The sequence below is a fragment of the Crocuta crocuta genome, unplaced genomic scaffold (genome assembly GCF_008692635.1).
Source record: "Crocuta crocuta isolate KB4526 unplaced genomic scaffold, BGI_CrCroc_1.0 scaffold93, whole genome shotgun sequence".
Taxonomy (NCBI): Eukaryota; Metazoa; Chordata; class Mammalia; order Carnivora; family Hyaenidae; genus Crocuta; species Crocuta crocuta.
The window spans coordinates 2,815,971-2,826,683 of record NW_027529641.1 but is presented as its reverse complement, the minus strand read 5'-3'; the positions used below and the strand labels follow the sequence as shown (position 1 = coordinate 2,826,683).

The 10,713-nt window shown below is 41.3% G+C and overlaps 1 pseudogene; it reads left to right on the top strand.

The window, feature by feature from the left end:
• Nucleotides 1-9,874, top strand: part of LOC144230197 (endoribonuclease LACTB2 pseudogene) — a 10,922-nt pseudogene extending 1,048 nt beyond the window's left edge.
• The last annotated feature ends 839 nt before the right edge of the window (nt 9,875-10,713 follow it).

Genomic DNA, 10,713 nt, shown 5'->3' with positions numbered 1-10,713 from the left:
GAAGACTGGTCCAGCTCTGCTGACAGCCCACATGACAATCCGTGGTCTGGGGTCCCGAAACGGAATATATCTTCAGCTTGAAACCTCTCGTGACTCCATCAGTGCATCCGATTTACAGTTTCATAAGATCTTGGAGATTTTAAATGATATTCCGAAATATGCTTATGCATTTTTAAAAGATTCTTTTTCTCCCATCTGAACTCTTTTAACAAAGGTATTACACTAAGTACAAAAGCTGTCGAATTTTTTCCAACCTTTTGGTTCTTTCTAAAACACAGTCATTTTGTTAGACATTGAAAATGTCTTGATTTAGTTGTCTTGCTATTTTGGGCCTGCCCTGCCCCCTGCAGTGGTAATAAGGATGGGGGTCCCTGCTGGGCCCTGAAGAATACCATTTCACGGCCGCCACAGAGCTGGCGGCTTTTATTTATGGAGCCAAGAAAATGAATGGGTATTAGTGTCCAAACATTTCAACATGCTCCCGCGGCCATGCACAAAAGGGACTGATTTGCAGCAAATTTCCACTTATTTTCCAAAAGTATTTACCTTGCCAGAGCTTGGCTGATCACTATAATGGCATAGCTGAGGGGGAAAAAATGACCATTTCAGAACCCAGTTTATATGTGTGTGTGTGTGTGTGTGTGTGTGTGTGTGTATTTCTGAACCTTAAAAGTGCTCTACTTCTTCCGAATAAAGATAATACCTTTGGTTGCTAGGCTTTTATGGATATGTGGATAAATCCAAGATACTGGGGTTTGGGGTTTGTAGTTCTCATGGTTTTAAACAGGAAAAGACTGCACATAGCCCAAAGGTAGTTCATACCAGCAGATGGAGGCTAGACATTAGAGAGCCACAGGTGCCCAAGGTCAATGTAAGTCCAACATTATTTCAGTGTCTGAAATTTGGTCCAGGAATTGAGGGCTAACATGTTCTATAGCCATATTTGACCCCAGGCTAATTGACGGGTAGGCAGTCCTGAGATGTTAAAAAACCCTTTACGTTCTTGCATTGTATGACCCATTCATGATGTCAACAAATACTAGCTAAGCACCTACTATGTGCCAGGCATTTGAAACCTGCCTCAAAGAGATGGTATGAGTCGCTTTAGATGTGGTTTCCCACACATTTGAAGGCAGCCGCTTAGGAGACCTTCCTACTTCTCCACGTATTCTCAAAACACTGTCTCTGAACAGGGCTGTTCCCTGCTATCTAACGATTGCATCATCTTCACCGCTCTGGACTTTAGTTCACCCTGCCTCGTACACAAGGGAATATCTGTTGCCCCAAATCTGCAAACCAAAATTCCTCCTCCTCAAATTCTAGCCAAAAGACCCATTCTTCCATGACCAGTCTCCAAAGTCCCTACGGTGGATGTAAAGCCTCCTTTTCTGAATTCCTTTTTCATGTTTTACTATTTTTGTGCTTATCTGTGTGCATGGGCTACTGGATAATAAAGCATCCAATGCCAGTCATGTTACCTAAGCCTTGTATGCCCTGCACATCGCAGGTGACCTCTCAAGGGGACAGTGAGAGTTCTCTATGAAAGAATCAGTTTCGGAGCGCCTGGGTGCCTCAGTTGGTTAAGCGTCTGACTTCAGCTCAGGTCATGATCTCGCGGTTTGTGGGTTCAAGCCTCGCATCGGGTTCTGTGCAGACAGCTAAGGGCCTGCAGCCTGTTTCAGATTCTGTGTCTCCCTCTCTCTCTCTGCCCCTCCCCCACTCATGCTCTGTCTCTCTCTGGCTCAAAAATAAATAAACTATTTTTAAAAAATGAATCGGTTTCCAAAATTCCATATATTCCACAGTCTTTTCCCTCCACTACACTGTCCTACTCTGCAAGGCATGAGATTTACAAGTACCAAGAGATGCATAGATTTTCTCCCAGTTCCTCTAAGATTCGTGTTTGCCTTAATACTTACATCCACTGCCCGGTGGTTGTAAATCCCTTAGGCACCCTTCACAATTGTCATCATTTTATAACTCCAACTTCTATGCAGAACAGCACAACAATCTCAAACGACTCAGGTGAATCCAGCTCTTAACTGCGAAAATGGTGCTTACAATGTAAGTACAGGAAAAGTGCAGTCAATGATAGGAACAAAACCAACAATGATTTCATCCTGGCTCATCAACTACTTGCTGTGTGACTCTGGCTGGTTACTGAATTCCCTGTACCTCAGTTTCCTCATCTGTCAAATGGGGATAATAATCATAGCTACCTCATGAGGTCACTGTTGGGATGCAGTGAGTGAACATAAATAAAACACTTAGAACACAGATTGTTAAGCCAGTGTTCACGGATATTTCATATTTGGGAAGCTATGGCTTTAGTTTACAAAAAGCATTTGTAGTTTCACTTGCAGTCTTTGAGGAAGAGATAATAAACGCCTCTGGGGCATATCTTCTTCAATCAAAGCTGCTTCAGGAAAGAATATTGTTCTGCCTGCCCATGTTACAAGATTTTTGGAATGGCTTCTTTCAGCAAATTCTGTCTCATAGGCCTCTAAAGTCCCTGGATCTCAAGGGCTTTCTAGCTGGGGCTCACTCATTGGGCCACACCCTTTTCAACCAGGTCTCCATTACAAGCTAGCAAACTGCCAAATGGCCTTACACCTTTAGATTGCCAATGGGCACTCCCTATACCAGTCAGTCGTTGGCTTTCCCAACCCACATGCTTCTCTCAGGCAACTGTGTTGGCTTCTGGCCTCTTCCATAAAGAAAGGCATCCTTCTCCCATATATTTATGAGATGGCCAGAGTTCCACGCATTTTTGTTTTGTTTTGTTATGTTTTGTTTTGTTTTACTACTAGACCAGATGGGTTATTCTAGGCTAATTGTGCCAGTTACCAGTGATGTTACACCTCTTACTTCCCCTTTCTGGCCCCAATGTTCTCCCATGTCAAATAAAGTTATTGACTCAGAGAATTATGCCCAAAGAGCTTTCAAACTGAACATTGACTCGTCTTAAGAATTCATCTTCAGGGAGTAAGATACTCAGTCCTGGGAAACTTCCCTCTAAGTCTTCATAAATCAGAAGTGGGGCTGTCCTTACAGAAGACCTCTTACACTAATCACCAATATCCTGATCAGGCAAGTCTTCCTAGCTGCCTTCTGTGTTTGTGGGTTGGTCATGACACATTTGGTCAACCAGTCACCAATGTCCAGTATGCCAAGTCATCTCGATGCCCACTTTCCCCTCTTGAGATGAAGCACTATCTCTGACAGAGCCTGATAAGAAACTTGTTCTGCTGAGCGAAATAAGTCAGGCAGAGAAGGACAAATACCATATGTTTGCATGTATAGGAGGATTAGGAGGAACTTAACTGAGGACCATGGGGGAGAAGAAGGGGGGGGAATGGTGGGGGAAAGGGAGAGAGGCAAACCATGAGAGACTCTTGAATGCTGGGAACAAACTGAGGACTGATGGGTGTGGTGGGGAGGGGGGAAATGGGCATGGAAGAGGGCGCTTGTGGGGATGAACACTGGGTGTTATATAGAAACGAACTTGACAATAAACTATTTGTTGTTGTTGTTTTTAATTTTTTTTTAATGTTTTATTTATTTCTAGGAGAGAGAGAGAGACAGCGTGAGCAGGGGAGGGTCAGAGAGAGAGGGAGTCACAGACTGAAACAGGCTCCAGGCTCCAAGCTGGCAGTCAGCACAGAGCCCCACGTGGGGCTCGAACCCACGAACCGCGAGATCATGACTTAAGCGAAAGTCGGACGCTTAACCGACTAAGCCACCCAGGCGCCCCGACAATAAACTATTTGTAAAAAAAAAAAAAAGAAAGAAAGAAAGAAAGAAACTTGCACACAGCCATCAAGTCACAGGGCATAGAGCTAGTAACATAACAATGAGACACAGTTTCAGCCTCAGGAAGTTCACAGGCTGGGGGCACCTGGGTGGCTCAGTCGATTAGCAACCGACCCTTGGTTTTGGCTCAGGTCATGATCTCACGTTTCGTGGTTGTCAGTGTGGAGCCTGCTTGGGATTCTCCCTCTCCCTTTCTCTGCCACTCCTCTACTCACTCTCTCTGTCTCTCTCAAAATGAATAAACTCGAAAAAAATTTTTATAAAAAGATGCTCACAGGCTAAACACAGGAAATATATAGAGAAATAGTTACTGGGGCACCCGGGTGGCTCAGTAGGTTAAGTGTCTGACATCAACTCAGGTCATGATCTGACAGTTTGGTTCATGAGTTTGAGCCCCACATCGGGCTCTGTGCCAACAGCTCTGAATCTGGAGCCTGCTTCGGATTCTGTGCCCCCCCCTCAAATAAATAAACATTAGGGGCACCTGGGTGGCTAGGTTGGTTGAGTGTCTGACTTCGGCTCAGGTAATGATCTCAGGGTCCCTGGATTCAAACCCTGCACTGAGCTCTTTCTCTGTCTCTCAAAAATAAATAAATGTTAAAAAAATTTTAATAAAAAATAAACATTAAAAATTAATAAAGAATTACTCTATAGATAAAGTACAAAACTACAAGTGGTCATTGAAACATGTCTACCCAACGTGTGTCAGGATGGGGATGGAAGAGAAGAGGTAGGAAGTGGGTAAGGAAAAAAGGAAGAAAGAAAGAACAAGGTAAAATCTGAATCTAGGCATGTTTTTCTTTGGGAAACTCCATGAGAAGCAAAACTAAACAGGTTTCCTTATTACAGGACTTCTCAGAGCCTTGAAATTGTGACTATTATGATACCCAAAAGCTTTTTGGCAAACAAAACTAGTCTAGTTTTCCCTTTTGTTTTTCAGGTTTAACTGTTGACCGCTTGGGAAAAAGAGGTATTCTACCGGACCTAGTTGGAGAAACTGTATATTGATGGGTATGAGGAAGATTGAGGAGTTAAGTTAGATAAAGTGCTTAGACCAAAGCTTGGCATATAAAATGTTTGATAGAAGCTTACTATCATTGTATTATTATTATTATTATTATTATTATTGGAACATCAGGGAGACTCATCAGTTGCACTGGGGGCTAGGGTTGGCTCAAGAAATCCCTGAATTAGTTTTTCTTTTAATTTTTTTTTAATGTTTTATTTATTTCTGAGAGAAAGAGACAGCATGAGCAGGGGAGGGTCAGAGAGAGAGGGAGACACAGAATCTGAAGCAGGCTCCAGGCTCCGAGCTGTCAGCACAGAGCCCGACGTGGGGCTCGAACCCACGAATCATGAGATCATGACTTGAGCTGAAGTCGGACACCTAACGGACTGAACCACACAGGCGCCCCTGGAGTTCGATTTTCCAGGCAGACAAGGCATGCCAGGCAGAGGAAACAGCGTAAGCAAAGATCCAGGGACTTGAGCCAGTGGGGAAGCCTGAGTCCATTCATCAAGTAATGAGTATGCAATGCGTCAATGCTCAGAGCCTCTCCAAAAACTGACAGGAGATTGGAGTGAGTATCAACCATTACACCGCACATCTGCTTGCGCCCTCCCCTTTTTCAAAGGCTTCCTAGGTGAACAGGTTACTTCAGTTCACCACCACGCTACCCAAAAGCCATTATTAAATAAATACTATTTGGTAGTGATGCTTCAAATTACATCTAATCACTATTTATTCCAGCATCTCTTTCCAAATTTGTTATTTCCAGGAAAAGGCTTAAGCAAAAAAAAAAAAAGAAAAGAAAAGAAAAGAAAAAGAAAAAAGAAAGAAAGAAAGAAATTCCAGTGAATTTGTAAGACTGTCATGCTTTCTGACACTTTCTAGACACACTACTTGACTAGTGTGACAATCTTGTAACAAAATACCAATTCCTAAGAAACCTGGAAATTCTTACTATTTACGGCAGCTTACAAGCAATTTGTACATTTCAACAAAATCACAATGATGATCGCAAAAAAGTATAAGCTTGCCTTCTTTTACATTGTTTTTGAAGAAATGGTCTGAGGGTCAGTCAGATTTTTCAATAAATATTATGAACAGCCTGCATCCATATTGTGCCACAAATTTACTTTGTAATTGTTCCAGTATTTCGCTGAACTGGAAAACTGCAGATATCTCCTTCTCTCCCTTCCCTTCTCCCTCTTCTCTCCCATCCGTACTTCCATTCTGAATTGACAAAAATCAACTAATGAGACGTGGACGTGGACATGCATGCTTAGGTTTTAATGCCGGAGATATTTAATTTGATAGAGCCCCTGGTCAGGGGCAGAGGGGAATGTGAGAAAAAGAATACATTTAATAAATCATTAATATGGAACCAATAAGAGTAATAAATATTCAGTAAGTAGCACTCACTGTTTGAGCTGTTCTCACGTGCCAGGCGTTGAGCTACCCCCCCCCACACACACACATATTACAATTCCCACCAGTGAGGCGGTCCCACTTTACAGATAAAGAAACTGAGGTGGTGCCATGCTGATAAAATTGCCTGCTTCACACAGCTAGTGAATGAGGGAATAAGGACTTGAAAACAGACCACACAAACTTCAACACCCAGGCTTTACCCCTCAGCTACATCACTGCCTCCAGGAGCTTGGAAAAAAACCCAAGAACATTATGTCCGTGGAACAGCTCAATGGCTGAAAGTATTTTAATAAACAAGGAATCCTATGAGTTTTTTATTAGAGTCAAAATAGATTTGCAGGGAAAAGTTACATTTCCAGCTCAGCTGGAATAAGATTGATTAGGATATTTACTGATAAGGCCGCTACATCTCCCGGTTGCCTACATGAAGGTTAGAGACCAATTTTAGAAGACCCAGGTGGCTGCCTGGTATTTATTTAGCTAATTGGTGCCTTAGCCTTGCTGAGCCTCAGTTTCCTCATATGTAAAATAGGAATAATAACTTCCTTTCTGCTTATTTTTGAGTTACTGAGAGCATTAAATGAGTTTAAATACATTGTATGAAAGTAGAGGATAAAGATATAGAATATTAATTACAAACATACTCTGAACTTGCTAGATGATCTGTCTGTCTCTGAAATACCTAGTTTTGTTATTTTTCTTCTATTGTTCACATTTCAGGATGAAAGAAACTCTACGTCAAGTCAAATTAAAAGTGCTTCCAACCTGAATATTCTGTCTGTGAGCTAACAGGCTTCTGAGTTTAGTTAGTATTTCTATCTTCACTTAAATAAGTATTATTATGAAATATTTCAAATGCACACCAAAAAATTAGAAAATAATATGACAAACGTCCATGCACCCACTCGATCTCATATTTTTCCATTTTGCTTTTGTCTTTTCTTCCACAAAAATAAATAAATAAGGGATGCCTGGGTGGCTCAGTTAGTTGAGCAGCCGACTTTGGCTCAGGCCATGGTCTCATGGTTCCTGAGTTCAAGCTTTGTGTCGGGGTCTGTGCTGACAGCTCAGAGCCTGGAGCCTGCTTCAGATTCTGTGTCTCCCTCTCTCTCTGCCCCTCCCTGTCTCTCTCTGTCTCAAAAATAAACTTTAGGGGCACCTGGGGGCCTCAGTCGGCTAAGCGCCTGACTTTGGCTCAGGTCATGATCTCACGGTCCGTGGGTTTGGGCCCCATGTCGGGCTCTGTGCTGACAGCTCAGAGCCTGGAGCCTGCTTTGGAGTCTGTGTCTCCATCTCTCTGCCCCTCTTCCATTCACTCTGTCTCTCTATCAAAAATAAATGAAAACATTAAAAAAATTTTTTTAATAAATAAAGAAGACATCACCAGTACAGCCACGGCCCCCTCTGTGCTTTTCCCAGATTCACTGCCGTCTCCTCCCTGTCCAGAGATCATCACCATCCCTCACGTGAGTCTCTTACTACTTACTATGCAAATTAGTATATTTTTCTCACCATATATTTTTACTTGTACTTTAATTATTCATATGTATTTACAAACAATATGCAGGGTGATTTTGCCCCCATTCAAACTTTATTAAAATAGTGTCATATTGTATGTGATTTTCTGNGCTCAGGTCATGATCTCACGGTCCGTGGGTTTGGGCCCCATGTCGGGCTCTGTGCTGACAGCTCAGAGCCTGGAGCCTGCTTTGGAGTCTGTGTCTCCATCTCTCTGCCCCTCTTCCATTCACTCTGTCTCTCTATCAAAAATAAATGAAAACATTAAAAAAATTTTTTTAATAAATAAAGAAGACATCACCAGTACAGCCACGGCCCCCTCTGTGCTTTTCCCAGATTCACTGCCGTCTCCTCCCTGTCCAGAGATCATCACCATCCCTCACGTGAGTCTCTTACTACTTACTATGCAAATTAGTATATTTTTCTCACCATATATTTTTACTTGTACTTTAAATATTCATATGTATTTACAAACAATATGCAGGGTGATTTTGCCCGCATTCAAACTTTATTAAAATAGTGTCATATTGTATGTGATTTTCTCATTTTCAATCAACATTTTGTTTAGATCAACCTCATTATTTGCAACTGCCACGGAAGTGTGCTTCGTAAGACACTCGTTTGTTCATTCTCCCAATGGTGGGCATTTAGGTCACTAGGTTGCTCCCAATTGCTTGCTGTTACAATCAATGCAATGATTTTTTTTGTTTAATTTTGAGAGAAAGATAGAGGACAAGTGGGGGAGGGGACAGAGAGAGAGGAAGGGAGAGACTCCCAAGCAGGCTCCACACTGTCAGTGCAGAGCCGGATGCTGGGCTCGAACTCACAGACCTTGAGATCATGACCTGAGCTGAAGTCTAGAATCCGACGTGTAATGAAGGAGCCACCCAGGTACCCAATGCAATGAATATTTTTTTGCTCATCAGACCAGATCTCTAGGGCATTGGTTCTTAGCGTGGTCTTGAGACCAACACCATCAGCATTATCTGGGAATTTACTGCTCATACAAGTTCTAAGGTCACAGGAACAGATTTGAACAAGCCCTCCAGGTGATCACAATGTAAGCTACATTTTTGAGAACTGCCCACCCAAACCCAGAGCTGGAAGTGGTCAGAAACAAAGTCTTTGATTTTATGTGTCTTTGATTTTACCAAGTGTTGCCAAATCACTCTTTAGAAATGTTGTCTTACAACAATCCAGGAAATCATAGTGACTCATTGGCACCATGATCATACTGGGGGCATAAAAGATATTTGCTAAAGAATCACTAATGACACTGCATATTGCATTAAAACTCTCCCACAGAATCCTCCAAGAAAAGAAATTATAAGCGACAGAACGCAACAATATGTGTATCTGCAAGATGGAGATGTGATTAAAACTGAGGGTGCCACTCTCAGAATTATACACACAACTGGCCACACTGATGATCATATGGCTCTACTTTTAAAAGAGGAAAATGCTCAGCGTTCCTGGGTGGCTCAGTCAGTTGAGCGTCCGACTTCGGCTCAGGTCATGATCTCATGGTTCGTGGGTTCGAGCCCTGCATTAGGCTCTGTGCTGACAGCTAGCTCAGAGTCTGGAGCCTGTTTCAGATTCTGTACCTCCCTCCCTCTCTGACCCTCCCCTGCTCATGCTCTCTCTCTCTCTCTCTCTCAGAAATAAATTTTAAAAAATAAAAACATTAAAAATTTTTAAAAAAAGAAGAGGAAAATGCTCTCTTTTCTGGAGACTGCATCCTAGTAGAAGGAACAGCTATATTTGAAGACTTTTATGAGTATATGAACTCCCTAAGAAAGTTATTGAAAGTCAAAGCTGATACCATATATCCAGGACATGGCCCAGTAATCCATAATCCTGAAGCTAAAATTCTAGAATACATTTCTCATAGAAATATCCGAGAACAGCAGATTCTTACATTACTTCGTAATAATTGTGAAAAATCATTTACAGCAATGGAGATTGTAAAAAGCATTTACAAGACTGCTCCTGAGCATTTACATAAAATGGCTGAACATAACATCTTGCTTCATTTGAAAAAATTAGAAAAAAAAAGGGAAAATATTTAGCAACATGGATCTGGACAAGAAATGGAAAACTAATCTTTAGCTTCAGATTAAGGAAAGCTTGTGTTGGTTTGTTTTTAGAGAACGGTGTGATTTTCTTCACTATTCATTATTTACAGGGAAGATACAGTATAGAACATTGAAAATAACCCTAGATATACTTTAAAATAATGTCACATTTCTTCTAAAATAAATATTACATTTCACATGTATACATTACTTATCTAACCTGAGTCTTATAACATTGTCCCAAAAATTCAGAATCCAACAATGTACCCATGTTCAACAGATTCAATAATAAAAAAAATGTTGTTCTTCTTGCTATGGATCATCATCAGAACTTTTTACTAGCTTTTTAAGTTTTTGAACATCCAATAGTTACAAAACAGTTGTCTTCTGACTTTAATTTGCATTTCCTTGATCAGTATGTAAGGGTAAGCATCTCACTGTATGTTTACTAGTCACGCATGTTTTCCTGTATGTCTTCAGTCAGTTTTTCTATTAGTTCGTTGATATCTTATTGATTTGCAGGACTTTTTAATTGATCTAGACAGTAAGCCTTTATTTGCTCATAAAGGTTGCAAATATCTTCTAATATGTAGCATATTTTTAAGCATTTTTATGCTTTTGTCTCATAAATTTTTTTATTTTAATGTGGCCAAATTTATCAACATTTTCTTTTATCCTTTTACCTTGTCATTTAGGAAATTTAAGAAACTGGGGCACTTGGGTGGCTCAGTAGGTTAAGTGTTCAACTTCAGCTCAAGTGATGAGCTTACAGTTCATGAGTTCCAGCCCTGCATCGGACTTCTTGCTGGCAGCTCAGAGCCTGGAGCCTGCTTCGGATTCTGTGTCTCCCTCTCTTTCTGCCCCTCCCCCACT